The following is a 26,100-nucleotide window of genomic DNA, read 5'->3' on the forward strand; positions in this document are numbered from 1 at the left end:
AGCAAATAGGTTCCAGCAGTACATCAGAAAGATCATACACCACGACCAAGTAGGATTTATCCCAGGGATGCAAGGATGGTACAATATCCGCAAATCAATAAACGTGATACATCACATAAAAAAATCGAAAGAAAAAAATCACATAGTCATATCAATTGATGCAGAAAAAGCGTTTGACAAAATTCAACACCCATTTTTGATAAAAACTCTCAGCAAGGTGGGAATTGAAGGATCATACCTCAACATAATAAAAGCCATATATGACAAATCCACAGCCAACATCATACTTAATGGACAACAACTACACTATTTCCCCTAAGAACAGGAACAAGACAGGGATGCCCACTCTCACCACTCCTGTTCGACATAGTACTGGAAGTGTTAGCCATTGCAATTAGACAAGAAGAAGAAATAAAAGGCATCCAAATTGGAAAAGAAGAAGTAAAACTGTCCTTATTTGCAGATGACATGATATTATACTTAAAAAACCCTAAAGACTCCATCAAAAAACTATTAGACTTAATAAAAGAATTCGGCAATGTAGCAGGATACAAAATTAATGCCAAGAAACCTATGGCATTTCTATACATCAATAGTGAATGTGCAGAAAGAGAGACTAAAAAAGCAATCCCATTTACCATCGCACCAAAAAAATTAAGCTACCTAGGAATAAACTTAACTAAAGAGGTAAAAGACCTCTACTCAGAAAACTACAGGACGTTGAAAAAAAGAGATAGAGGAAGACATAAACAGATGGAAGAACATACCATGTTCTTGGATTGGTAGAATCAACATCATTAAAATGTCCATACTGCCCAAAGCAATCTATAAATTCAACGCACTTCCCATTAAAATACCAATGGCATATTTCACAGACCTAGAACGAACTCTCCAAAAATTCATCTGGAATAAAAGACGACCCCGAATAGCTGCAGCGATCCTGAGAAAGAACAAAGTAGGTGGGATCTCAATACCAGATATCAAGCTGTATTACAAAGCCACTGTTCTCAAAACTGCCTGGTATTGGCACAAGAACAGACATATAGATCAATGGAATAGAATAGAGAGCCCAGAAATCAGCCCCAACCAATACACTCAATTAATATTTGACAAAGGAGGCAAGAACATACAATGGAGTCAAGATAGTCTCTTCAATAAATGGTGTTGGGAAAATTGGACAGATACATGCAAGAAAATGAAACTAGACCACCAACTTACACCATACACAAAAATAAACTCAAAATGGATAAAGGACTTAAATATACGACGGAAAAACCATAAAAATACTAGAAGAATCCAAAGGCAACAAAATCTCAGACATATGCCGAAGCAATTTCTTCACCGATACAGATCCTAGGGCATTGGAAACTAAAAAGAAAATAAACAAATGGGACTACATAAAAATAAAAAGTTTCTGCACAGCAAAAGAAACCATCAACAAAACAACAAGAAAGCCCACTACATGGGAGAAAATATTTGCCAATGCTATCACTGATAAGGGTTTAACCTCCAAAATTTATAGGGAACTCATACAACTCAACAAAAGGAAGATAAACAATCCAATCAAAAAATGGGCAAAGGACCTAAATAGACACCTTTTAAAAGAGGACATTCAGAAAGCCAAGAGACATATGAAAACATGCTCAAAGTCGCTAATCATCCGAGAGATGCAAATCAAAACAACAATGAGGTACCATCTCACACCTGTCAGAATGGTGTCATCAACAAATCAACAAACGACAAGTGCTGGAGAGGATGTGGAGAAAAAGGAACACTTGTGCACTGCTGGTGGGAATGCAGACTGGTGCAGCCACTATGGAAGACAGTATGGAGTTTCCTCAAAAAACTACAAATGGAACTACCATTTGACCCTGTGATCCCACTTCTAGGAATATATCCAAAGAAACCAGAAACACCAATTTAGAAAGGATATATGCACCCCTATGTTCATAGCAGCACAATTCACCATAGCTATGATCTGGAAACAGCCTAAGTGCCCATCTGTAGATGAATGGATTAGAAAACTGTGGTACATCTACACGATGGAATACTAAACTGCTGTAAAAAAGAAGGAACTCTTACCATTTGCAACAGCATGGATGGAACTGGAGAGCATTATGCTAAGTGAAATAAGCCAGTCAATGAAGGAAAAATACCACATGATCTCACTCATTTCTGGATAATAAAGACCATTATAAACTTATGAACAAAAATAGATACAGAGGCAGAGCTGCCTCGAACAGACTGTCAAACTACAGCAGGAAGGCCGGGGAGGGTGGGGGGACAGGGCGGGGGTAAGAGATCAACCGAAGGACTTGTATGCATGCATATAAACATAACCAATGGACACAAGACACTGAGGGGTAGGGGAGGCCAGGGGATTGTCAAGGGCAGGGGGAAAAAAAAAGGAGGCATATGTAATACTCTTTGTAATACTTTAAGCAATAAAAAAAAAAGAAGAAGAAGAACTGCTGTTCTGAGATGGAGTCCGTTTCCCCCCATTTGTGAACAATGATCAAATAGTTAATGTTTGAGTTTAGCTAATGCAGACAGAAATGCTTTGCCTCATAAGGACCCTGTAATTTGAAATGCTCTCATCTCTAATGCTCTTTATTACTATATAAAAGTTTGATTCAGTACTAAATTGACAGAAACATCACTGTAAGTAGTTCAGTTCCCAATAATATACTGTGATCAAAATGGGAAGGAGAAGATACATCTGATTCTGATGGAGAGACTTCTCAATGTCAAAAGTCTGCATATGTAAATGACACAGTGGATTGCTTGCTGACTCACTCTGGTGTCAGAATGAGTAAAGGGTTAGGAAATGAACTCTAAATCCCTACAAGTGTCATTCACAAAGAAGCCAACTCAATGAATCTTCCTCACCTTCCTAGGACTAAAATAATCATGTCAGGCAATGGAAGCCTTAGTCATGACATTTCAGACTCTGAGATGACAATCTCAAGGTCTGGAAAGAATGATCCATACTGTTATTATCAAATCAGATTTCCCAACTAAGAACAATGGACCATCTGCTTTTGGAAGAGTCTTCCTTCTTCACAGGCAAATCTGGCAGGTGTCAGCTTACCTTCAGAAAGCCAGCATTCTTAAAGTATATCCATTTCACATAAAATAATAAAATACCAAAAGAGAATAAAGACTAACAGCATTATGTGTGAAGTACATGGGAGTGACTTCACATTAAGAGAGAAGAAATTGATGCTTAAAGCAGGAATCATTTTGTTGTTGTTGTTGACAGTATTACAGATGTCCCTCCTTTTCTCTTCCTTTGCCTCCCTCCACCCTAAAGCAGGAATCTTGACCACAAAGGAATGCAGATGCCAGGAAGGTAACATAAATCTATAAGGTTGGTTGGGTTAGATACTTAAGGAATGATAAAGATTAGCAAACTTCAATTGTAACAAGACAAGATGTTTAATTTTCCAAAAGAAGCCAGGTATCTGATTCTCTGTGAAGTTTCCAGACTGTTCAGCAATGTTGGCGATTAATTCAATTTTCGAAAAGAAAATGTTTACAGGTTAAAAAAATTATAGTCTAAAATGTATCCTATGGGCCACTAATTTGCAAGCTCTGCTCTAAATGTAATTTTAAATAACGCAGTAATAAACAGAAAGCTTCTCACATAATAATAATCACACTAAATCACCGAGCCTTGGTTTCTGCCCTATGACGAGGGACCAGTCCATGCAAGGGGAGGGTAGGAGTGGGGGAATACCTGGGGAGCATTTCCCAAAGTACAGACGTCTAAACTGTCTCCACCACCACCATCAGCCCTGCAGCCCAGAAAAAACAAGAGTCTGAGTAGCGGATACACAGCTTCCAAAAGCTCCTCAGGAGCTGTGGGGGCGCACGCTCCCAGAAAGCTTTGTACAACTGGGAGGGATGCATCCCAACTGTAGCGACTGAAGTCACTGAGCCTAAGATGTTAAACAGCATACGGGACGTGGCTCTGAAAATAGTAACTGCTAATATCAAAGGAGCCTAGAGTACCCATAGTCAGTGCTGCTGGTATCAAATTCGTTCTTTCAGCCTCACGGGCAAAAAGAAAACAAGCAACTGCCTACCTGTTCACTGTGGAAGATTATAAAAATAGACGCATTTTAAGCATCCGTGTATGCATGCCGTGGGCTTGTGTGCATCTACGTGTATAACTAAAGCATTCTTAGGTGTGTAGGTTCATTCTTCAAGAAGGGGAGGAGAGTGTCTTATTTCCACATGCTGTCACAATGCAGGTAGAAAATGGTTGACAAATCCTTGGGTGTGTTTTTCTACTTCCTAGCCTTGAAAAAATTACAGCAGAATTTTTTAATAAGATGGCTAAGCCTAACCAGGATTACTATGTTTTTTAGTTCTGATCTACCTGTGATTAGGTAATGTTTTGCTAATCTCTTGCTGTTATTAAACAATGCCTAGTCTAAACCCGCTTTTGATTTTAAGCTGGCACCCTCCTAACTCACCTTGTAAATGGGATCCGTCTTCTAGGTTGGCTTCCAGGTCAAAGCTGCTCCAAGTGGCTTATCCTCAGATGCCTGCAGCCTTCTCCTGGGAACTCTATTGACCCTGTTGGGCTTATCTGGTAAATTGCAGGAGTGGCTCCTTCATTTCCTTCTCTGTTGTACTGCAGTGAGGGGCAAGAGCTGAAAAAGAGAGAATACAGTCACGTAGTGCATCTCCACAGAACTTTCATGGGTCTCTCAGGGGGACTTGCCTATGGCCAATCAGAAACTTCCTTACAATTTATCTCCTGAGGAAGGAGGGTATCTCAGCTTTTTGCCTCCTTTGCTCAATCTTATGTAATTTCAAAGACATACCCACTGCTACCCATTGCATTCCTCAGCAATAAGCAACATACATCATTTACATCTTACTCAGAGTTTGGAGTAAGAAAATGCTCGATTTATATACCAATGCATTCTAAGCAGGGCCAAGTATCTCTTCCAGAAATATACTTAACCCTCCAATTCAATATAAACCTGTTTTTTAAAACAAGAAGTATGAAGTGGTTTCATCACACATGCACATCCATGTTCAATACCAGTGCCTTGACAAAGACCCACGAATAGCCAATGAGTCCTAACAGAGTAGAACTGTCACCAAACTCCTAGAACAGTCCTGTAGCAGAAAGCTAATTATACTATCAAAGAACAGCTTTCAACTTCACATAGTTTCTCAGAAGGCAAGGAAACAATATTTTATGAAAAGATCAAATAGGCTCACTTCAAGGAAAAAAAGGAAATGGGTGGGAAGAGATAACCAAAGACCTTGTATGCTTACATGCATGACCCATGGACACAGACAATAGGGTGATGAAGGCCTGGGGCGGTGGCTGGGGTGGGGCTAGAAAGGGACAATGTGGGAGGGGGAGGGAAGGATACATATGTAATACTTTCAACAATAAAGATTTTTAAAAAGGAGAAGAAAAACCTGACAAGCAATCCAGAGTGGAAGCTAACTCGGTTACTCTCTGGTCCTGAAATGTGACCGCAGTTTTTCCTTCGAGCCTCTCTAGCAGGTGCATTTCTTCACAAGGCAGCTTTAAAAATAACAACCTCAGTCTGATTATTTTTCTAGCTTACTCTAACTGTCTGATTTTTTCTCTTTTTACTTATGGAGAAGGAAAAAGTAACTATACACACATATCCTGAAAGATTATGACTCAATAAAAGTGCAAGATTCATGTCCACCCAACATCCTCTGCTGTGAATGTTCCTTTAAGCACCATTTTTCTGCCAAAAAAGAAAGAAAATGTTTGATCTAAACCCCCTCCACCTCTACAAAAAATAAATAAATTTTTAATCTCTACTATGTTGTAAGACAAGTCCATGTGTCTTGTGGGTCCTAAATAAAATTTAACTGATGACTATGATGATGACATAGAAGAACTAAGGTTAGGGTCCATCAAGATTATTTTTGTATGCTCAGCATTAGATCTGTTTATTTTCTGCAAACGCTATTCAATCTATGCTCTTTAATCCCATGTAATTATAGGCAGAACAAATATGAGTGGTCAACTACTAAAACTCCCCTATCCATCTTTTTCCTTGCTCTTTCCTATAATGCATTCTGCCAGGTTTTGGAAAAGGAGAGAATACTAAAACAGGAAAATAAAAGAAAAATGAGGTAAAGAGCCCCCTGTGCTAAACTGCATTTCAGTTTTCCTACCTCCACCCCATTCCTCTTTCCTAGTCTTATTCTCCATGACTTCTTACCATCGTACATTGACAAGTGAGAAGGTAAAGAGAATAGAAAACTACAGGGTAAGATGAAGGCTACCTTTCCACCTGTATTTCCCCCAGTCCAGGAGCAGAGCTGAGGGAGAAGGCAGGATGAATATAGCCAGCCATACCTAAGGAATTCCCCCTTCTCCCCATCACACACTCTGCGAGTCCTGTCTCCAGCCTCTGTAAACCAGACATTGGCCCAAGAAGCAGTTCCCCACTTCAGTCATCCTTTCCCGTAGTCTTTGCCTACACATCCCTCAAAATCCAGATCAAATCCACAACTCTCAGCTCCTCCCTTCATCTTCCCAGCTAGAAAGGGACATCTTCTCATGGCATCTGGCACTTTGGCCAATTCTACTGGTGTAAGGTGATCCTGGTTGTACATGTTGCCTATACTTCTTGTCTCCCCTACCGGGCTGTGTGGACTCTGGGAACCAGACCTTAACTTCCCTGCACAGAGTAAGTGTGAGAGTTAAAATGTGAAATTTACAAGGCTTTGACTTATGCCCACTTTGCAAGAAATGAATCTATTATTGTCCATTTTGCCAAAAGTGTGCATTTTCACACTGTGTATGCAATGCCAAGGAATAAGGGCTTTGGCTTGTTCTGAAACTATAATTAACATTCATATGGACCTTCTGTGCAACTTTCAGAAAGACAACCACGATAAAGTGGAGTGCCTTCGATAGCCTTCAGGGAGGCTGACTACTCTGTATAAAAAATTACCAGTCCATCAATATACAGTTCAGATATAATCAATCATCCCTGATAGTTACTGAAGGCAGAAATACTAGGAGTATTTGTTTTAATTCAGCTTGAAACACTTGAATAGGGCAGAAACATTTATATTATCACATTTGAATTCCAAATTTCCAGGTGACTAATATATTGTTTTATTTAAAAAACAGGACATTAACCAAATGGCAAATAACCTTTATTTCAATTAAGAAACTATACAGGGTCTTGTTTTACCGTGCACATAAACTGCGTGTGGGCAGAAGTCCAAAGGTACTAAGCTTATAAAGTTCAAGTTTGATTACACATTGTGACAACACACACTGAAGATAAATTCTTAAAGCTCTCACTAGGAAATAAACTCAGAGAAGGGAAGAGGTTGTTTCCTTTTTAAACTATAGCCAAAATTGATATTCAAACAAAAATTATACCTGGTTTTTATCAACACACACAAAAAGAATCATGTTCTAATTTAACAATATCTTTTACAGATCAAAAAGGCCCCCGGCATCCTCCTTCTAAGCTATTAATAGACTGAAAGTTGGAAAGGTTGATTCGAACAAAGTCTTCTATGCCAACAAGTACTCCGATAGGAATATCTGTAAAATCTCACTAGAAAGTTTAGAGATCTGGCAAGGGCTCCTTCTGAATGGCTCATTCAGGAAGCAAATAATCCATTATCTTTGCAATAGAATTTTTCCTGTAAGTCCTGTGACTCACCCTCCCACAGCCTGAATTTTGCCCATTAAACACCAGATTCTTGTCCAGCATACTCCCCACACATTCCACTCATTTCTTATTCAAGCCCCTCAGAACACAAGATGTATGTGTCCTGCGTAGCTACTAAGTTAGTGCATAGAATATAAAAAGGAGACAAGATAAAACAAACTTCCTCATTCTGTAAAACACTAAAGAAAGATTCTTAAAATGGTGAAGTCAGTAAAGACAGCCAGGATAACCAGAGAGCAGTTTTACAAAGTTGGCAGTGCACATAGCAAAGTCCATTTCACAATACAAACAAGAGACCAGACACTTTTGGCTCTTTTCTATTCATTATGTGGCCGATGACTTGGACTCAATGCTTATTTCATTTCCATGAAGGACTGGTCTTAATTTAGGGTTAAACATCCTAAATTGCTTTCCCAGAAAACCATAACACAAGACATGCTATAAGACCTTTCTTCATCATCTTGTTTACTTTGCCCACTATATCCACCAAATACCTTGGTGAAAAGATCATTATTTTGCTTTTTTTTTTTTTTTTTTTTTTACTGGCAGCAATGTTTAGACAAACAATTGCTTTTTCTCTTTCTACCTGTGATATTGCCAAGTACTCTGAGAGTTTCTACAGTGTCTAAGTTGTTGGAGAATAGTTTTAGTGCTATAACCCAACAGTTACGGAAACAGGTTATGCTGGGGTAACGTACTGAAGATGAAAAACACAAACTCCAGGCACTTTCACCTGGCAACTACTGTGCTTTTCTTGTCAATAACTGAAGAGCAGACTTTAACTTGGAAATTTATCTAATCTCATTAGTGCTACCATACATCAAACAAGTTAAAATTCACTAGGTAAAGTAACATAGAGTTTTCATATATCTGCCATTAAGTATTGATTTGTCCACTCCACAATAAGTCAGTTATTATATACAAACATTAAAGCCAGACACTAGAAAGACACAGAGATGTAACAATCAACAAAAACAATGCTCTTCCTTTTGTTTTTGTTGATTGTTACATTTAGAATTTAGCCACAGATACTAGTAAAAATACACGAATAACCAGTTTAAGCTACAAAAGCAGAAAATGTGCTATGGATGTTCATGACATGAAAATAATTCTAGCTTAAAATCTGTGAAGTGGGTAGGAAGCAGATCAGAGGAAGTTGCTCAAAAGAATAGGCATTTGAGAAATGAGTAGATTCAAGTAAGAACTAGAAAGGCAGAAATGGATCGAGGAGATTTCAAACAGTGAGGAAAAATATATGAAAATCAAGAGATAGGAAAGTTAAATAAACGAGGCACGTGGCCCGCCGGCCATGAGTCCAACATGCTTGGTGTGTAGACTGTAGTGCCAGTATCCAGAGTTCAGGATACAAAAAAGGAGAGCGGGGGAAAGAAAGACAGAGATGAGGTTTGGAACAGTGTAGAAGATCTTACGTGCTGGTGAGAGACCAGATTTCATTGGTTGGGCTGTAAAGTCATGTGGTTATGTTTCAGGAAGGCAGATCTAGAACAAATTGGAAGGAAAAGAACCTGGAGGCGAGAGAAGACCTCAGAAGACAGAAGCAGCTCCAAACGGAGGGCAGAGCAGCTGCCTGGGAGAGTGGGCACCCAAGAGGGGCAAGTGAGGATCTTCCATTTGACAGGGCAGACTGTGATCCTATCTGGTCTCGAATATTTCTTATCTTACCAAAATAATGGGAAATAAAGCACATCCATTATTCAGAAACATAGCTGAAGTAATATAAAGTATGGTCAACATGCTAATAAACTAAAATAATTTACTCAATACAAAACATAGTTTTCTCAATCTGTTATATTTCTATGATCCAGGCCAATTTTTCCTGATTTTGTTTGTTTGTTTGTTTATATTTGACTTGGTTCAACTTGACCTGTTTTTCTCTGCAGGTAGGGAAAATATTTTATTTCTCTAAATCCCAAAAGCTGAGCACAAAAAAAGGACATGACACCTATTAAGAATCCAAAGAAAATTTTTTTCCAAATAAACAGTTTTGTTGATACTGACAAAAATTCAGATGACTGATTATACAGGTAAGAATTCTGATTACAGATTTCTTAAAGGAGTCTACAATTTTATTATTCCCTTGACAACTTTGTTTTATATCCAAAGAACAAATATTACAGGAACCCCTCCATTTATTATTCAGTTGAACAAAATTTTATTAAAAGAAAAACACCATTAGCTCTAGATAGAGCACTAGAAACACGCCTAGGACATACCTTAATCTTCTCTAAGTAGGATGCTATAGAGCAAGAGTCAGCAACCTTTTCTTGTGAAGGTCCAGTTGGGTAAATATTTTAGGTTTTGTGGGCCATGCAGTCTACCAAGTGATACAACTGCTCAGTTCTGCTACTGTGCAGGAAAGTAGCCATAGTCAATAAGTAAATGAATGAGTATGGCTGTTCTCCAATAAAACTTTATTTACAAAAGAGTGGTGGCCACAATTGGCCCTTGGACTTTACTTTCTTGACCCTGTCCTAGCAGATAGCCCAGCTGTGGCAACTTGGTGTGGTTTCGTTGCTCTTCACTCCTTAATGTGCAAAACTCTGATGAAGTGAGGGGGGAAAATTACTCTGAGAAAATGGGTGACAATGGAAATCTCCACTGCTAGTGGAGTGATAAAAGGGGAAACCAAATGAAGACGTCTGAAGGAAGTGATGAATTCAAGGAGACAAGAGAAGTTCGGGGTAAATTAAAATGAGAATGTAGAGGTTGTGATGTCTTACATCACTGCTAAGAGAATCCAACATATATTCTCAGTGGAAATATGGAAATGTGACTCAAAAAACCATTTCAGGAAGTACTCTGACTAATGCCCAAAAGGCTCAATAGTTGGGGGAAAACTTCAAGGAAAGCTGAACTTATTAAATAAAAATATATTTAAGAAATGCAGGCATCTTGACAGAATATTCATGTGAGAGAAAGCCAGGGAATTTGGAAATTTGTGGAAGTCTCAAATCATACTTTCTTCATGAATTCTGATGATCACACCTTATATACTTGATAGAGCAGGGGGGAAAGTAAGTACTATAATCATCAAAGCTGACCAATCTATATTTAAATCTGTAAAAGAGTTATGACAAAAACTATATTCAGTGACATCAGCTTAATAACGCTACCACTAAGTCACCGCTGAAAGCGATTCACGGGTTCAGTGGCCCTGTGCGAGTTACTTTACCTCTCTGTGCCTTGGGTTCCACATGAGTAAAATGCAACTCTTTCACGAGGTGTCTGACGATTAAACAAATTAATACATGTAAAGTGTGCAGAATGGTCCCAGCACACAGGAAGTTCTCAAATGTGCCATATTGCTGCTGTTCCCCCGAGTCTTTCCTCCCAGCCAGCTTTATTGAATACTCCTCCTTTGCCCTTTTAAGCTTTTCTCCTTCTAGGTTTCCCCAGGGTGGCCCTGTCTCACTCTCAATGTTTAACCTACCATTTGCTAAAGATTGCTAAATCTCTCTCTCCAATCCTGACTTCTTTTTCAGACTATATTTTTGTTTACTGGACATTTCTATTGGAATATCGCACGGACACCTGAAACTCAGTCAGTCTACAAATCAAGCCCATTACCTTTACCCTTGCCTCTTTCCTCTCCTTGTCTCCTGTTTGAGTTCATGACACCCTATTTATCCTTAAACCAAGCTAGAAACAACTATTATTTTTAAGCATTCTATTTGTAACCATCCCATTCCACTCACCCCAAGTCCTCTCCACTTGTTTCTCCCAAATATATTTCTTAGATATGGCTTACTTTTTGCATCTCAGCTATCCCTGGCTTAGATTACTGACAACAGGCCCCGGCTTCTCTGCTTCTGATCATTCTCTTGTCCAGGCCATCTTTCCTTATCATCAGAATTGTCTTTCTTTCTTTCTTTTTTTAAAATACATTTTATTGATTTTTTACAGAGAGGAAGGGAGAGGGATAGAGAGTTAGAAACATCGATCAGCTGCCTCTTGCACACCCCCTTCTGGGGATGTGCCCGCAACCAAGGTACATGCCCTTAGCCGGAATCGAAGCTGGGACCCCTGAGTCTACAGGCTGACACTCTATCCACTGAGCCAAAGCGGTTAGGGCAAGAATCGTCTTTCTTAAAACATATATTTGATTGTGTTATTCTCTATTCTCAATTATTCTCTACTGCCTGAAGGAAAGGGGACTATAGGCCTATTGGTGAGCTTCAGAGCCCCAGGAACCCTCTGAACTTTTATATAAAAAATTGCGTATGTCCTTAAGATTCAGTGAAGGAACACCGAGAGGACAATCTTAAAACTGCACAGAAGGGTACGATCTGCACTCTTGAATTGCATCTCAATCACTCTTGTCTTCCACCATTTCAGATACAGTGAACGTGGTATTTTCCTCCAAACGAGCACACTGAATGCTATTTCATCTCTCTGAGCCTATGCTTGTGCGGTTCCTTCTAGCTGGAATGCTCTTTTCTGCCTGGGGAGTCCTTTAAATCCTGGATCAGGTCTCACACGCCACCTTTGGGAAGCCGTACCCAAGTGTGTGTGGACAACAAAAGATGCTAAATAGATTTCTGTTGTCTGTATATCATAACACTGGCCTGAAATTTCTTAGATTAAAAACTTCACACTGCACAAAATAAATAGCCTTAAGTATTTAGACACATATAGTGTTTACTTAAGTTCTGGGGGCATCCTTATTGCTGTCCCTGAATTTTTCATGAAGTCAAGAATAAAGGCCCTGGAGCCTAAATACCTACGTTTGAATCCTGGCTCAGCCAAGTACCAATAATGGGACTCTGAACAAGTTACATAGCTTCTACCTGCTTCATGATCTATTTAGATGGAGATAGTTACAGTACTGCCTTTTAGGATTATTCTGAGGATTAAATGAGTTTAAAACACATAAAACTATGTAAGTGCTTGCTATTATAATTATTTATTGAAATCAATGGCCAGGACTAGAGGCTCCAAGAGATAATCACAAAGCAAAACCATCAGACCCTGCCACATAAACTTCAAGTTTTAGTTAACTGAGTTCATTAGCCAGAGAATACTAACAAAGGTGGCCCTTTTCACTAATGTTTTTATCCATTTAAAAGTGGTTCAAGCCTATCTGATAAAATTCTCCTATTAGCCTCCAATAGCTAAAAATATCAGCTCAGAATATTTCCAAGGCACACCACAGGGTACATTCAAAAAGTTCCTTTGAATAGAAAGAAATTGGAAATGCTTGGGAGGAAAATCAATGAGCCACCTCACTGCCTACCAAGTGCCCAATATGGAGGGAAAATGCTAAATCTGGGAAGACAGATAAAGATGCTTAATGACTCAGCTTTCAAACCAGCTTGTTTGCCAGGGAAATGGGATATTGGGCATTTAGCACCACCCACCCAGTCAAAAAAAGAAGCTGTGAAACGTAGATCCTAACATCACTGAACCTAAGAAGTACATGATGTAGTGATGCGGCTGACTTTCATCTGAGTGTTAGGGTTATGTGATATTTTTGGCAGTGGCTCTGTGGAAGGTTTGGAACCAAAAAACAGCCATTTTGACCCATACCACAAACACTGCAGTGGTGTAACAGTATTATTCTTTGTTTTGCAACAAACTGCCAAAAGGGTCACTTTAGTCTTTATTAATAAACATACATAATAATCAGATCTTAAGTTAAAACACTTGAGTTCATATTTAAAAGGAAGGAAAGAGAATAAAGCCAGAATTCCTTATCCTAGTATTAAAGGGCCTCCATAATCTAACCCCAATTAACTTTCCAACTTTATCTTTCACGCAAGACTGTTTGAAATCTTCAACCAAAGAGAACTTCTTGCAATTATCCCTAACAAACCCACTCTGCCTACTCTGTGGGTTTCCTGCAGCTACAAAACTTTTGCCGTTACATCTCCAAAGCCGGAATCCCGTCTTCCTTTAAGACCCCATGTGGATGACATGGAGTCCTTTCCTATCTATGGCTCAGTGAGAAGTAATTCTCCAGGTTAACTTCCATAGTCTTCACTAAGCACCTCTTGGACTTTCCTTAGTCCATTTTGATCAGAGATTTTGACATGTGTGTCTTTTCTTCCTAAGACCTGACTCTTTGAGGGCTCCACCAGCTCCACCTTTGCAAGCCCGGCTGCACCACAGGCATATCTGCACTTGGCAGGCCTCACACTTCACTGACGTATGCAAGACGTATGCTGAAGTGTGCTAAAGCTCATTGTGACTGATCACTGAAACCAAATGGACAGGAGTATGCACTCAGACAAGCTTTGCTGATGAAAGGCTTCAGTAAAAACGACACGCAACAAGACTTGTTTTCTTGTAAAGCAAGTTGAGAAATGAGAATTTTCATGCTACTCTCAGGGCAAGGCAACCACTGCTTACATTTACCATCCATTGATTTGCCAACAACCCCTGACAGCGGCGTATTAAAAGCTTCCCTCCCACTTACAGAACTGATAATACACTTCCAAGTTAGAGAAATCATAAGATAATTGGTCCTGTGCTTCCCCTATTACAGTCTCAAAACACTGCTTACCTCTGGGATTTGATAAAGAATTCCCAAGACCTGTGTGTATAATAATTTCCATCACAATGTCTACTATGCCTTAAACTCTAAATATCCAAGGACCAAAATGCAAAAATTAGCACTGACCAGTGCTGCTCAGTGGTTAGAGCACCGGCCCTCAAACCAAAGGGTCTCAGGTTCGAGTCTGGTCAAGGGCATGTACCTGGGTTGAAGTATCCTCCCTCCCCCCGTTTTGGCGTATGCAGGCGGCAACTGATTGATGTGGCTCTCTCACATCAATGTTTCTCTCTCTCCTCTCTCCTCCTCCCCACTACCTTCCAGTCTCTCTAAAATCAATGGAAGAAACATCCTCCAGTGGGGATTAATAAAACAAAAAAACACAAAAAAGTAAAAATCAGAGAATCTGGTTTATACCAGAGCCCACAAAAGCCAGGAAAGGGAAAGATGAACAAAAAAACCCCTCCTAAACCCTTGCATCCTGATCCTGCTTTGCAGAAGTTTGCTCCTCCTAATGGGTCACTTGGATGGCACGAATGGAAGTGTTTACTAGATCACAATGGAGAGGCTGACTTCACTCAGGGTGAAGCTCCAGGGCTGTGCTGATCAGCATGTTCTGCCCAGACCTCTGTGCAGCTGCCCACAGTTTGTAGTCCTATGTTCACAGATAGCATTTCTCTGCCTACTCAGTTCACTAACTGTTGATAAATGTGTTTTAATATGCACTCCTAAACACAAGTGATTTTCTTAAGCCCTAAATCTTGAAAGAATAGATGACCAAAATCCCAAACCCAGATGAAAGAACACTCTTATAAGGATGTCTTAACTCAGTGCCCTGCTAACAGGAAATTTTCCGGTGAGTGCTCTACCTTTTATATCGATGACAACTGGAACATCCAGTCTCCAATATCACATTGCTGGTGTCTCTTGGATTACTGGTATGAATCCTTGGGGCGGGGAGCAGGAGACGCTAAATGTTTTAACTTACCCATATTTAAAGTAACCACTTATGTTCTTGTAAAGTGCAAATATACCTCCCAAATGCAAATGGAGGTCAAAATAATGTTAACAACTTCTTAAATTGGGGAAATATTGTTAGTGGCACTGTCATAAATTACAGTGTTTTGAAATGGTAAAAATCAACCCAAAGCAAGTATAAGATTGGTATAATATGTATTTTTTCATATATGGATTAACTGAATAACTGACCTAATTTCTCTTGGTCAGTCTCTTTTACCTCCTATGCTACTTGGATGAAATTATTCCAAACGGCCCCATTTCTTAGGCCTCTGCTGTATCAATTCAGCTAGATTTCTACTTGGTGCTCACAGTGACTTACTTGTTTGCTCATTAGATTCCCCCCTCCCCTCCCCAGAAATTTTGACAACTAAATCAGGCTTATTAGCATTCTTCTGACTAAAGCTTCCGGTATTTAGATGGTATTGGCAGTAAAATCGGAATAAATTTTAAAATGTTGACACAGTGAACAATGCCATCCATTACAATTCAAAATTGTTCTCCTGGAAACTTAATTTGATGTCATACACTGATTAAAAAATGGATGGAGGAGACGGGCAGGAGATATTATCACACAAGGGCAATTTCTTTGAAATTGAGTGTTTCCTTTGCACAAATGGAAGCCTGCGGTATCATAGAAAGAGCTTGGCCCTTAAAATTAAACAGGCTTAGTTCAAATCCCAGCACTGAGGTTTCCTAGCTATGAAATGCTGGACAGTTTACTCAGCCTATCTAATCCTCAATTCCCTCATCTGAAAAATGGGGATTTGGCTAAAAAACCTAGTTCAAGATGCTTTGAAGATTATCTTGTACAGCACATACCACAAGACAGGTGCCCAGATGGTAATTATGTGAAAAGGTTTTGTAACTCACAGCTTTTGAGAAGTATTCTTTAGTTCTCGAGCATACACACATAGTATATGTAAATTTACAGACATTACTGTAATGTTTGGCTGCCAACGCACAGGTTTTCTGATACAGATCAATTAATATTAGGTTAAAATTTTTCTTTTTAAAAACTGAGATTTATGGGTTAGTCTAATACCTCTACACATCATGCTTTCTTCAAACTACAAATCTACTGTCACAGGGAGAAATTACATACAAAAGTTGTTGAAGTGTTCAAGTCACATAGTCAAATTTTTGAGGCCCGTATAAAGACCATAAATTTAAAATTTCAGAGCATCAAAACTATACACCCAAAACTAGTACAAAATAATACTAAATGTAAATTGTCATTGAAAAATACTTCTTTTTGAAAGCACCAAAACTAATAGGCAGCTGTTGTGCCGTGAGTGGCTAAGAGCCTGGTGTCTGGAAATTCCTACTCTGTCATGCTCTAGCTGTGTGACCAACCTCGGGAGAGTTACGTTTTCTCTCTGTGTCTCTCAGTTTCCATATCTGAGAAATGGGACTACTAAGAGGACCCATTTCACAGGGTTATAAGAACTGAACAAGAATAGCTGGTACTCAGGAGGTCCCCAAAGTTCGCTTTTATTATTGTTAAAGTAGCTTTACCCAACAGTCACACTGCTTATATTTCCAGTTCAAATTATTCACAGTCATGCTTGTGATTCTCCCTGTTCATCCTCTTCCCCACACAAAGAAAATAGAAGATTTTCCTTGATAAGAGAGCCAAAATGAAGAATTTCTTTGAAAGTATTCACTGCCTGCTTTCTGTCCTACTTAGTGTAGACCTGACCTAAGCCTACCCCCAGCCCTGCTGCAGGGCCCTATCACAGTTTCCCTTACGGGCAGTCCACAAACCTGCCCTGCTCAGGGAGCGGAGCTAAGCTCTGGTCACTAACCCATCCCTGGAACAGCCACTGTGTTATTACGGTCTTGCCTAACACCCTCAATTTTATTTAGCAGCTATAGTAGGACACGAGTTCTCAGCACAGAGCAGTCTCTCTGGATTATTAAATTAATGACATCATGACACTGGCAAGGGATAACGATGGGAGCCTTGATATCTGTGAAGGTCAGAATTCCATAATCAGCTGCCACTATGCTCTGCTCTCATAGTTGACTTCCTTCCTAAACTATAGGCCTATCTCAGGATCCACTCAAATACCACCTGAATGCCTATGTTGTGTCTGGCCCTGAGGGTTCAGAGTCTAGAAGAATGAGCAATACTAACTTGAAAAACACTCTTCCCTCCTTCCCTTGGTTTTAATGGGTCTTTATACATTTTGAATAAACTTTACTGAAACCTATAAAACAATTTAGGATCCATATTTAAATTCTCATACATTGCCAGTGGGAAAATCAATTGGTATAACTACTTTGAAAAAATGTCTGCTAAACCAAGTAATATCTGCTAAAGGTAATAATACTCTGTGATCCACTAACTCCACTCCTGGATATGCCCAAGAGCAGTGAGTGCTTATGTCCATCAAAAGACAAATCTTAGAATGTTCATAGCAGCTTTATTCATAATAGCCCCACACAAAGAAAATAGCCTCAAACTTGAAATAACACAAATGTCCATAAAGAACAATACACAGAAATGAAGAAGAATTAACGGCTGATGCCTGTAAGAGCAACAGCGACATGGCTGAATCTCAACAGAGGGACCATTGTGTAACTGTAATTATACAAAAGTTAAAAAACAGGACGAAGTAGAGTCCGGCAGCAGCAGTCAGAAGGGTGGTTACTGCTGGGTGGTACAAACTGGAAGGCCTGGAGAACCTTCCAGTGTGCTGGAAATGCACCATGACTTCATATGAACGTGGTTTGGTACATAGAAATACAAAAAATTGCCAAAGCCGGTTTGGCTCAGCGGATAGAGCGTCGGCCTGCGGACTGAAGGGTCCTGGGTTCGATTCCAGTCAAGGGCATGTACCTGGGTTGCAGGCACTTCCCCAGTGGGGGATGTGCAGGAGGCAGCTGATCGATGTTTCTCTCTCATCGATGTTTCTAACTCTATCTCTCTCCCTTCCTCTCTGTAAAAAATCAATAAAATATATTTTTTTTTAAAAAAAAAGAAATACAAAAAATTAACTGAGCCTACATTCAAGAATTGTGTACCTCTCTGTGTTTTACCTTCTTAATAAACAAGCAAAAAACCCATTACTTTAAAACAATTAGTTTCCTAGCCTTGAACCATTCATTCATTCATTCCAATGAATGCCTAACACTATGCTATGTTAATCATTGCAAACAGGGCATACAAGGTCTTCATTGTTAAGGAGATTGGATGCTAGTGGAGAAAATCCGGTCCTCTCCCAGGATACGCGCCCACATGATGTATTGCTTTGGGGACAGTCACTTCATTGGTAGCACTATTCATTTGGCAATGAATCAATCCCATACCACCCTCGACAACTCATAGGTACTTTTCTTCAATTACTTTTATATTTTGCTTAAATTTACAGCTGGTCTAAGTTAAAATGTAAATTTTAACATTTGCTTGTTCCAAGTCTTCCTGTGTACTTAAATGCTTAGCACTGTCTTATACACAGCAAGTACGATTATCAGTACCAATATCCTTGATAACTTCCTGTTTATTAGTCTATCATTCCACAGTACTTCTCTTGGCCTCATGTTTCTTGTCCAATGTTCTTTTCTCCAGGTTTTCACTTTTCTCTGCCACCTATGAAGTCTGCAAATCTATAAATTACAAGACAGTACACAGCTATACTTACATATAATGTATTTGGCAAAGGAGTACAGGAGATACCTTATGTTATTCTAAGTTCTCTTTCATTAACCTTTCCATCCAATAATAGAGCTTAAGAATATGGAAGAGTTAAATTTGGGAAAGAAAAGAGATAATCGAGAGATGCATGTCATTGAGGGGAAAATAAACTTTTCTTTGACAGCTTGTGATGCATTGACAAAAACAAAAATAGCCACACCTCCCTGGCTTCCCCTTCCAATAGAGCTCAAGACCCTGCTAATGCCATACGTATCAACATGCCCAGGAAATAACCTTAAGAATGACACATAGGATGCCTTGCATGTTCATCTCCCCAGTATCCTTTTTTCAAATGTGACTTTTCTAAGCATCACTAATTTAAAAGTGCCAGAAAGAAGCATGAGCTCCACAATCAAATGTAGTTAACACCAGTTATCATTGTTCTCACAAAAAGGGCAAGAACTCTGAATTGCTTTAGCTTCATAATTTTCTGCTCTGTGGTCTTCTTATAGATAGCAGGTCTCAAGTGATTCTTGAAGCTACCAGTTACCACCTGAAGACAGGAAATTGTATCTTGAAGTCTCTAGCCTCCCTCCATGTGTTAAGGCTTCAAGTTCACTGTCCTGCTGACCTGCAGCACCCCAGTGAGGTGCCACCTGCCCCCTCACAAGAGCCATGACCACTTTAGAGATGAGCAAACCCAAACACTGCAGGGCTTCACTTCCGGTCCATTCCCAGGATACCTGCCCACATGAGGTATTGCCTTGGGGACAATCATCCAAAGTCATGCTCCAGGTTATATAGGTCAGTGTTAAGTGCTGATTTCATATGCTGAAGACCTACCCCCCCCAACCAGACTCCCCCAACCATGTCACTGTATTTGGAGCTATTACCTTCAAGGAGGTAATTAAGTTTAAAAGAAGTCACAAGGGTGAACCCTAATCTGATAGAACTTGTGTCCTTCTCTCTCCCTCTCCCTCACCTCTCTCTCTCTCTCTGCAAACATGGAAAAGGCCATATGAAGACACAGTGAGAAGGTGGCTGTCTGCAAACCATGAAAAGAGGCCTCATCACAAATTAACCTGGATGGTGCCTTGATCTTGAACTTGTAGTCTTCCAAGCTTTTGTTGTTTAAGCCACCCAGTCTGTGGCATTCTGTTATGGAAGCCCAACTTGACAAGTACAGTCAGTAAAGAGCTGTGTGGTTAGTATTAACCCATGAAAATCAGAGAACACATATACAATAGTTCATTAGGCTCAGTGTTCATCTGGACATAAGAAAGCATTTCACGTATGAAGGCCCACTTATAAGACTGAGGCCAGAATCCCAAACAGAAAGGCCCTACAAATCTCAGTGTGATTTGCTCTTGCTTCATCTCACAGCATAGTTGCTCTTCCTTTAAGCACATCCTGTTTCCTCTGCCTGGAAAACACTCCTCTCTTTATCATCTAGTTAATCCCAATTCAGTCCAACTGTCAGTTCCCCGGGAAGGTTCTCTGATCCTGCAAGGGGCTTGTGTCTCTCTGTCACACAATCTCACAGCACCAGCATTTTTGCTTCAGCGTTTATCACAGTTTGCAATTAAGAGATTTCTGTGATTTCTTTTTAGTCACATGTTTTATTATTAGTCTATAAACTTCCCTAAGCTACATGGTGCTCAGATATCTGTAGAACAAAGCAGGGAAGGAAGGAAGGAAGGAAGAAAGGGAGAGTAGGGGAGAGAGGAGAGAAGGGGATCAGAGATAATGAAAACTAAAGAGAAAGGTTTAAGAATCCAGTACAGCCATAGCTGGTTGCAGGTTCGATCCCCAGCCCCAGAGCCCCAGTAGGGCCATATGCAGGAGGCAATCAATCAATGTGTTTCTCTCACATCAATATTTCTCTCTCCTTCTCCATTTTTTTCCTCCTCCCACCGTTCCACAATTTAAAAATCAATGGGGGAAAAATATCCTCAGGTGAGGATTAAAATATATATTAAAGAATCTAATACATTGTCTTATCTCATTTGGACTACTATAACAAAATACCACAGATTGGTTGGCTTAAACAACAAACATTTGTCTATCACAGTCTGGAGCCTCTCAAGTCCAAGATCAAGGTGCAAGCAAATTGGGTATCTGGTGAGAACTCACTTCCTGGTTCACAGATGACTGTCTTCTAGCTATGCCCTCCCAAGATGGAAAGACAAGTGAGCTCTCTGGGGCCTCTTTTGGAGGAACACAAATTCCATTCATGAAGGCTCCTAATCACCTCCCAAAGGCCCCGCCTCCTAATACCATCACCTTGGGGGTCAGGATTACAACATATGAATTTAGGAAGGATGCAAACATTCAGCCTATAACATACATGCTTCAGTCTTGTCAGACTTAGGCCAGTGGTAGGGGAAGCATGCTGATACAGCTCATATTCACCACCAAAATACCACGCTTCCAAGAGCTGGTCTAAGTCAAAGACTCAGTGACCTCTAACACAGCTAGGGGACAATTATTCAACCCTGGAGCTTGAAAACAGCATGAATTAAACTGGTGTCCTATGCAAACTTTGGGGGCTGTATCTAGTCAATTTATACACATACACAAACACTTTTTTAATGGAAACAAATAATCAGTACGAAAATCTAAAAAATAAAATATTTTAAAACTCCCACTGTGCCCACTGATAATATTCTTCTTTGAGTTTTCACACTCTCCTGGAAGTCCTTAGCAGTGATCTCAACCTATGGCCCAAGGACCCCTGGGAGATTGTGCAGTTACTGCAAGGGGCTCACAAGTGCACCTACAGAGCAAGTATTGTCTACAGACTGAATGCATTAAAGCCCAATTATCACCACGAAACAATGAAATGTTGTGTTGAAAGGGGTCCTCATATTTCTAATGGCTTAACCTAGCACAGGGTTCTTTTCCTCACATAAAAATGCTCAAAGGGAATAATACTGGAGGGAAGCTGCTGACTCAGTGTCTTATCCTACTGCAGGCCCAGCTCCCGGCCTTTATTCAGCTGCTGGCTGTGACCCTAGTGGCTCCAAGGGGGCTCTTCCAGCTGAAGCACAGGGTGGAAATTCCAGGAGGGCATAAAAGGCAAGGGAGGCAAGAGACGGCCCAAAAAGGCACAGGGTGAGGAGAACAAGCTGGTCCTCTCTCCCTGATGACTTAACTCAACCTCTCATCGTCCAAGATGGTAGATCATGGCAATGAGTGGAGGCAAGCAAAGCTGGGAGGCAGCATTTTGTTCATATTGCGTGCTATATATTTCTGGTTTCCTCCTGCTTAGTCACACAGTTTAGAAATTAGTTATAATCGGTCCTGTTTTCCATGGATCTGACAGAAAAGATTCGCCTGTGAAATGGGCCCCAACTCCTCTGTCTGAGCCAAAGCTGTTTCCAAGCTCCTTAGGGAACTCACAGGACATGGAGGTGCTACAGGGATGGATCTGGCGCTTGGAGGAATGTGGTCCCTGTTCTTTAACCAGCATTTGTGAACTGCTCTCATCTTTAAAGGAAGTGGTACCATATAAACCCAGTGTTGGTGTGTTGATCAATTTGGACACTTATATATATACTAGAGGCCCGGTGCACAAAAATTTGTGCACTGGGGAGGGGGAGGGAGGAGGTCCCTCAGCCCGGCCTGTGCCCTCTTGCAGTCTGGGACCCCTCGGGGGATGACCACTTGCTGGCTTAGGCCTGCTCCCCAGAGGATTGGGCCTAAGCTGGCAATCAGACATCCCTCTGGCAGCCCGGCAGCCCTCGGAGGATGTCCACTTGCCAGCGGGGAGCAGGCCTAAGCTGCAGTCGGACATCCTTGGCGCTGCTGAGGAGGCAGGAGAAGCTCCCACCACCATTGCTGTACTGGCAGCCATCAGCCTGGCTTGTGGCTGAGCAGAGCTCCCCCCTGTGGGAGCACACTGACCACCAGAGGGCAGCTCCTTCATTGAGCGTCTGCCCCCTGGTGGTCAGTGTGTGTCATAGTGACCAGTCATTCCCAGTCTTTCTGTTGTTAGGGTCAGTTTGCATAGTACCCTTTTACTATATAGGATAGAGGTCTGGTGCACGGGTGGGGGCCGGCTGGTTTGCCCTGAATGGTGCCCCGGATCAGGGTGGGGGTCCCACTTGGGTGCCTGGCCAGCCTGGGTGAGGGGCTGATGGCCGTTTTCAGGCTGCCTGCACCCCCTTTAGGGTGGGGATCCCCACTGGGGTGCCTGGCCAGCCTGGATGAGGGGCTGAGGGCTGTTTTCAGGCTGCCCGCACCCCCTTCAGGGTGTGGGCCCCCACTGGGGTGCCTGGCCAGTCTGGATGAGGGCTGTTTTCAGGCGAGCCAAGCCTGCAACTGAAGCTCCCAGTCGCTCCTTTTTTTCTTTTTCTTTTTTTATTCTGGAATTTATTTACTTTCTGTAATTGAAACTTTGTTGTGGCTCTAGCTCCAAGGCCGGCTGGCTGAAAGCAGGTATCTGGGTTTATTTAGCTTCTATAATTGCAACATTGTTGCTTAGACTGGAGCTCAGAGCTGGGCTGCGGCAGGCGGGGAACCTTGGCTTCCTCCATCACCAGGGCAACCAAGCCTCATGTTCGCTTCAGCTGCCTGGCTGCCGGCCGCCATCTTGGTTGGCAGTTAATTTGCATATCACCCTGATTAGCCAATGGGAAGCGTAGCGGAGGTATGGTTAATTACCATGTTTGTCTATTATTAGATAGGATATGATAAAATGATGCTTCAGATCAAGTAATTTCAAGGGAGTTCATATTCTTTTCTGCACATCTATGGATTTTAGTTGTTCCTGCTTAAATAATTTCCAGAATTCAAGAATAACTAAAAGATATTATTGAACAAAACAACTGGCATTCACCAGGGGGAACCATTAGAACAGGGTTAGCACAGCACATTCATGGGTCATCATGAAAGGGGGCCCCTTGGACAGCTCCCCGAGCATCAGCTGAACATGCCACAGTCCTCTTCTCTACCCTAAATGTGGGCTTAATGTGGCTCTGGCCAGCGAAAGGAGCAAAAGAACCCGCCAAAAGCCTACAGTGTCGGAGATTTTGATTGTTTTCATGTTTGGGCAATTAAAAGTGAAGCTGCTTTATAGCAGGTGTTTGTGTGGGCATAAGATTTTGATTCCTTTGTGTGAATACTAAGGAGTATGACTGCTGGATAGTGCAGAAAGAAACTTCCAAAGTGCTGCACCATTTTACATCCCCACACACGAGAGAGCTCCTGTAGTGCCACATCCTCACAGCACCTGTGAGTGTTCTGGGCCTGCGGCATTCTAAGAGTACAGGGCTGTCTCCCTGCTGTCTTACTTTGCATTTCCCTGATGCCACATGAGGTGAGCCTCTTTTCATGGGCATACTTGCCATCTGCACCTCTTCTTTAGTGAGGTGTCTGTTAAGGTCTTTGGCCCATTTTTTTAATTGGGTTGTTTTCTATTGTTGAATTTTAAGAATTCTTTGTGTATTTTGAATAACAGTTCTTAATCAGGTGTGTCTTTTTCAAATATTTTCCCAGTCTGTGGCTTGTCCTCTCATTCTCTTGGCATTGTCTTTCACAGAGCAGAAGTTTTTAATCTTAATGAAGGCCGTCTCTTCTGCCTCTAATGTAGTGGAGCCACAGTCCTGGAGAGAGGGTCTATTAAACTATTTTCTGTTTCCTTTTGATATTTCAAAACAAAGCCTGTCCTAATACTGCATTTCACTACTTCAAAATATTAACATTTCGTCTTTGAAAATGAACATTGAGCTAAACAAACACAATGATACTTCATTTATATATCATAAAATGCTCCCCTTGAAGACAGATTCTAAATAATAATGAAATAGAATTTTGCTAACATATTAATACTAATCTTAAATGCTGGGAAATTTGCATTTTCTCCATCAAAAAAAACGTTCTCTTTTGCAATATGCATTAAAGAAAATTTAATATTCAAACATTTGAGAACATTTAAGATATTTACTTCATTTATTACAAATATTTGATTTGAAAAGGGACATACTTCTGAGACTAGCATTTTAACTCTGTATGGGAACAGTTCCTGCAAAGCAAAAGCAAAAGAAATTATCATTTAAAACAGGGTCTCCCTGTGGAGTAAGTAAAATAATTCGAGTCTGCATCTCTAATTACGATAATATGCATGCATGTATGTTTTGCCTTAGGTATAAACTGCATGTGGGAACACATATGCCTTCCAGACTAACCAGGGGACATGGAAACCAGGGCCTTTTGCTACCACCCTGTATAATACTAAACTCCAAAGTGTCTTACACGCTGCCTCTCATTAAATAATAACAACAACAACATTAAAGTTAACATCAGTAGTAGAAATGTGACAATATGATGACAAAGAGCTTGCTTGACCAAAAAGGGATACCAGAGCTACCGTTGGAGGTAGTCAGTTTTGTCCTTTTCACACGCCACATTTCTCTCCTCTAGATATAAAAGTTGTTTTTTTCCAAGAACAACTCCCACGTGAGATAAGAGCTGAAGATGTGTCAACCAAAGTTGCAATTTGCAAAATACAACATTCTCCGTTTGAACTGCTGTTATCTATTTGATCTCCTCACTTTACATAAGTCACTTCTCATCAAGGCCCCCAGCCACTGCCTTGCTGCTGAGACCAGTGACTAATACTTAAGCTGCACCTTCTTGAATATCTTCTCAGACACATTCAAAAGTAGCTTTTGTGAAGGAGAAAGCAGTAGGCAAAAAAACACACCATATATCTCAAGATCCCTTTACAGTTCTATTTTCTATGATTGTATAGTTATTCCCTTAGCTCCTCCTACAATATCTTCCAATCCTTGGTTATTCACCCCATATTTCTTCAACTATAATTTTTTAGTAATCTTCTATTTGAATGGAAGATTCAGTATGAACTCATGAAGTATTTTACTTAAAGGTAAAATTTCCTAACGTTAGCCTCTGAAAAGGCCTAGAAATAACGACTAGTCACACTGGAGTCACCACCTTCAGCGTTCATAGTGGGTCTTGAAATACTATTTGCATTTAAAGGAATCACAGCTCCTTGAAGAAATGGCTGATTCCAGGTCCAAAAACAAAAAATATGATGAGCAGGGAACAAAGACTAGTAGGACCATGTTATAAATAAATGGAAAGATAGATAAATAGATGACTGATTGACACATGCATGCACACATGATACATACATGCACACTTTACGTACTGTTCAGAAGCCAATGAGAAGAGGCTTCCCCAGCCAAAAATCATATAAT

At 40.6% G+C, this 26,100-nt stretch overlaps 1 protein-coding gene across 2 annotated transcripts in view; it reads right to left on the bottom strand.

The window, feature by feature from the left end:
- OSBPL6 (oxysterol binding protein like 6) overlaps positions 1-26,100 on the bottom strand; it is a 181,798-nt gene that overhangs the window by 95,961 nt on the left and 59,737 nt on the right. For both annotated transcript variants that reach the window (XM_081095262.1, XM_081095263.1), the window contains exon 2: positions 4,482-4,661. The gene's annotated coding sequence lies outside the window, so the exon portion shown is untranslated. The remainder of the gene's footprint in view (positions 1-4,481; positions 4,662-26,100) is intronic.

Source organism: Myotis nattereri (genome assembly GCF_964212035.1).
Source record: "Myotis nattereri genome assembly, chromosome: 7".
In the NCBI taxonomy this organism is placed as follows: Eukaryota; Metazoa; Chordata; class Mammalia; order Chiroptera; family Vespertilionidae; genus Myotis; species Myotis nattereri.